Source organism: Apium graveolens, chromosome 3 (genome assembly GCF_009905375.1).
Source record: "Apium graveolens cultivar Ventura chromosome 3, ASM990537v1, whole genome shotgun sequence".
Classification (NCBI taxonomy): Eukaryota; Viridiplantae; Streptophyta; class Magnoliopsida; order Apiales; family Apiaceae; genus Apium; species Apium graveolens.
Window position 1 is genome coordinate 78480070 of NC_133649.1, and position 5118 is coordinate 78485187.

At 41.3% G+C, this 5118-nt stretch overlaps 1 non-coding gene across 1 annotated transcript; it reads left to right on the top strand.

Annotated features, from left to right (window-relative positions):
• Positions 1 to 2841: 2841 nt before the first annotated feature.
• LOC141715581 (small nucleolar RNA R71) lies at positions 2842 to 2948 on the top strand. Its single transcript, XR_012572338.1, has one exon. It is a non-coding gene; the product is annotated as a small nucleolar RNA R71 (small nucleolar RNA).
• The last annotated feature ends 2170 nt before the right edge of the window (positions 2949 to 5118 follow it).

The window sequence follows — 5118 nt, forward strand, 5'->3', positions numbered from 1 at the left end:
AAATACCGATAAAAACCCGCATGACCAAGAAAACTACGGATTCCTTTCACAGAAATAGGTGGTGGAAGATTTTCAATGACTCCCACCTTGGCTTTGTCCACCTCAAGACCCTTACTAGAGACCTTATGCCCAAGAATAATGGATTCATGCACCATAAAATGACATTTTCCCAATTGAGCACCAAATTAGTTTCCATGCACCTTTTGAGTACTGCACGAAGATTATTCAAACATTCATCATACGAATGTCCAAGGACGGAGAAGTCGTCCATGAATACCTCGACATTATTTCCAATCATGTCAGAGAATATAGCCATCATACATCTCTGAAAAGTGGCTGGTGCGCCATATAACCCAAACGAAACTCTGCGAAAAGCAAACGTGCCAAATGGACAAGTGAAGGTAGTCTTTTCTTGATCCTCTAGTGCAATACAAATCTGATTATACCCTGAATAGCCATCCAGAAGACCATAATACTCATGACCGGCCAACCTGTCAAGCATCTGATCAATAAACGGAAGCGGGAAGTGATCCTTCCTTGTGGCCTTGTTCAACTTTCTGTAATTCATGCATACTCTCCATCCTGTGACTGTTCGAGTGGGGATGAGCTCGTTCTTCTCATTTTCTACCACAGTAATACCTCCTTTCTTAGGTACACATTGCACGGGGCTCACCCAAGAACTGTCAGAAATAGGATAAATGATTCCTGCATCAAGCCACTTCAGAATTTCTTTCTTCACCACTTCTTTCATGATAGGATTAAGTTTGCGCTGTTGCTCAACAGTCGACTTACTACCCTCCTCTAGCAGAATCTTATGCATGCAACAAGAAGGGCTGATCCCTTTGATGTCTGCTATAGTCCATCCGATAGCCGATTTGAATTCTCTCAAAATCCTTAAGAGCTTGTCCTCATCACTACCTGAAAGGTGAGATGCAATAATAACAGGTAAAGTAGATGCATCACCTAAAAAAGCATACCTCAAGTGTTCAGGCAATGGCTTAAGCTCGAAGGTAGGTGCTTCCTCAATAGATGGTTTGAGCTTTCCTTCAGCATTTTTGAGGTCAGAAGCACCAAGAGATTCAAACAGCATGTCTAGCTTTCACCTCCAGGGAGAAGCATTAAGATATTGTAGTTGCTCATTGCCATCCTCATCATCACTGTCAAAATCCCCCACTAAGGCCTTCTCTAATGCATCAGACATTAGCATATGATCAAGTTCTGAAGTAACCGCAGAATCAATCAAATCCACTTTTAAGCACTCCTCGTCTTCTGTAGGGAATTTCATTGCTTTGAATACATTGAATGTCACATCCTGATCCTGCACCTGCATTGTAAGTTCACCTTTCTGCACATCTATCAAGGTACGGCTAGTAGCCAAGAAAGGTCTTCTCAAGATAATGGGAATCTTCTTATCTTCCTCGAAATCCAGAATAACAAAGTCTGCAGGAAAGAAGAGCTTATCCACCTTTACTAGCACATCCTCCACTATACCTCTTGGTTACGTAATAGAACGATCAGCCAATTGTAGAGACATGTAGGTGGGCTTTGGATCAGGCAAGTTCAACTTTTTGAAGATCGAAAACGGCATCAGATTGATGCTTGCTCCCAAATCACAAAGGCACTTGTCAAAAGACAACTTGCCAATGGTGCAAGGAATGGTGAAGCTACCTGGATCTTTAAGCTTTGGAGGTAACTTTTGCTGCAGCACAGCACTGCATTCTTCCGTTAGAGCAACGGTCTCAAGGTCATCCAGTTTCACCTTCCTTGAAAGAATACTCTTCATGAATCTCGCATAACTAGGCATTTGCTCCAAAGCCTCAGCGAAAGGTATATTGATGTGAAGTTTCTTGAACACCTCCAGAAACTTACCTAACTGCTTATCCAGCTTTTGTTGTTACAATCTCTTAGGGAAAGGTGGTGGAGGATAGAGCTGTTTCTCCCCTGTATTACCCTCAGGCAGAGTGTGTTCAACAGTAGTCTTCCTTGGTTCCGCCGCTTTCTCCTTTTGCTTAGCTTCTTCATTCCCAACTTCAGCTTCTCCTTCTTTTGCTTTTTCAGCATCAACAACTTTTCCAGACCTTAAGGTAATAGCCTTGACTTGCTCTTTAGCTTCCTTCCTGCCTGGCATTTCAGTGTCACTGGGAAGTGTGCCAGGTTGACGATTGAGCACTACATTGGCTATTTGACCAATTTAATTTTCCAAGGTCTTGATAGAAACCGCCTGACTCTTGCACAACAGCTTAAGTTCCTCAAAATCAGCACTAGTGGGTACAGCTGCACCTCCTTGTTGAGGATATGATTGCCTTTGAGCATAATGCTGTGGTTGCTGGAATCCAGGTGGATTGAACTGCTTACTTACGCCTTGCTGATATGGTTGTTGAATAGCATTCTGATTATTACTCCAGCTGAAATTTGGATGATTTCTGTTGTTAGGATGATAAGTAGCTGGCACAGGCTGCTGTTCGCGGATAATTGTTCACGTACTGAACAGATTCGTTAACAAGAGAACACTGATCCGTAGCATGAAAACCTGCACAAAGCTCACAGACCATAGCTATCTGATTGACCCCATAGGTGGCTAAAGAATCGACCTTCATAGACAGCGCTTGGAGCTGCGCTGCAATAGCTGTGGCTGCATCGACTTCCAGAATACCTGCTACCTTCCCAGGCATCATCCTTTGAGTTGGGTTTTGATGCTCATTTACAGCCATAGTCTCAATAAGATTATAAGCCTCAGTATAGCTTTTGGCCCACAAGGCGCCTCCAGCTGCTGCATCGAGCATGGGCCGAGATTGGGCCCCCAAACCATTATAGAAACCAGTGATCACCATCCAATCGGGCATTCCATGATGTGGACACTTTCTCAACATCTCCTTGTAGCGCTCCCAAGCTTCGCACATAGATTCTGTAGGTTGTTGCGCAAACTGAGTAAGAGCACTCCTCATAGCCGCAGTCTTCGCCATTGGATAAAACTTCACCAGAAACTTTTGCGCAAGATCTTGCCAATTAGTGATGGACCCAGCTGGTTCAGAATGTAACCAATCCCTAGCTTTATCCCTCATAAAGAATGGGAAAAGCCTCATCTTGATAGCCTCATCAGTCACACCATTGTATTTGAAAGTACTGTAGATCTCGACAAAATTCCTTATGTGCATGTTGGGGTCTTCAGTCGTAGCACCTCCGAAAGAAACAGAATTCTGCACCATCTGAATAGTTCCCGGCTTTATTTCAAAGGTGTTAGCCTGAATAGCCGGATGCAGAATGCTTGACTGAATGTCATCAATTTTGGGCCGAGAAAAGTCCATAAGAGCTGGATCTACCAGAACAATACGATCACCCATGATTAATGGTTCTTTCTGCTCACTTTCTGAATCTGAATCTTCAAAATCTATCTTCTCCGGAATATCAAGAACTTCGTCTGTCTCCTCAGCTGTATCTAAAGTCCTCTTGCGAGTACGAGAACGAGTTTGCATAAACGCTCGCTAAAGTACCTGAAACACAACCGGAAACAATAAGTACACAAGTCCTAATCACTGAGTCCTAATGACCAATGATGGTAAGTACATAAACTAAACAAATACGTCGAGTCCCCGGTAGCGGCGCCAAAAACTTGTTAGGGCGAAAACACGCGCTAATAACATACGCAAGTATACGCGTTCGCAAGTAATATAGAATACTTTCTAGTTCGTTCCCACAGAGACTCAGACTAATTATTGTTCAATTAACTCACTCACCAATGTATGATTACTTCTCAATGTTAAGACAATAACACTTAGAGTTGATTAACTAATTATTAACTACAATTAACTACTATAATTAACCACTTAATTAACACTCAAATTAACAATATTAAAACACTCATGAGATCACAACTTCATTACTACTCCCTTCAATAGCTATTGTTATTACCCTTAGCATGCCACAATGATGATATTAATCGAATAACACGAAACTGATAAAAGCCAACTTTCATTGTACTAATACCATTCTACCACACATCCACAATCAGGATAGAAGTTGAATAGGCATCAATTATGTTGAGTCCCTATATGTCTACAGAAATTGACAACATAATGATTTAATCACAAGTTATTCCTTTTGATTACACAGGGTGAATAAAATGGTTAGAGTTACCCACTAATCATGCATATTCATACATGAACCTATGCTAGCATGGCAAGTTCTAAATCTCAAGATCCACTGTCGCTTCACAAGAGATTAACACCCTATCTTATATGTTCGCGACGCACATAAGACGAATACGCACAACCAATACTAGATATCATACAATCATCACACACTAAGGTATTAAACAACTAACTAAAGAATTCCATAGTAAATTCGTTACGACCCCATGATCACGATTAGCCCATGTTAGCACTCATCGTCATCATGGGTTCATATGAAAACATGATAAATAAACACAAGAGAATAATAACTAAAACTACTTATATTAAACCAGAGTATGTCACAAGAGTAAATAGGTTCAAAGTAAGAAAACTAGCATCCAACATTACAATGAAATAAAGAATCAAAAGAAAATATGCTTCCTCTTCGTTACGGTGTGCTAAAATGGTCTTCTTCCTTATCTCCTTCGCTCCTCGATTAATACTACGATCCAACCTTTGTGAAACGTCTCTGAAATCTACTTATATAGGAGTCCCATAAAACCCAAATAGCTCAGAAGTTGGAAGCCAAACAGAAATAGAAGTCTAAAATAATAAATCTGAAATTACGACCCTGCGCGGCCGCTCAGCTTTCCTGAGCGGGCGCTCAGCTTCCTGCGCGGCCGCGCAGCTGAGCTGAGCGGGCGCTCAAACCCCTTCTGGAAAAATGATCTATTTTGCTCCGTTTCTTCGCTGCAATCTGCTCCTATCTTCCCACTTGCAATGCTAAACACATGCCAAGGCTTATTATTGATGAATTCTCTCCCGAAATGCAACTAATACCTTGTAATGCACAAATACTAGAAAAACGCATCAAATACACAAAATACTTGATTTCAAGACACCAATTTAAGCTATTATAAGACGTTCTAAGTGGTATAAAATGCCACTTATCAATTATCTCCCCCTTTTTAGCATCATCACTGAGTAGGAGGGAAAAAATCTGCTTCAT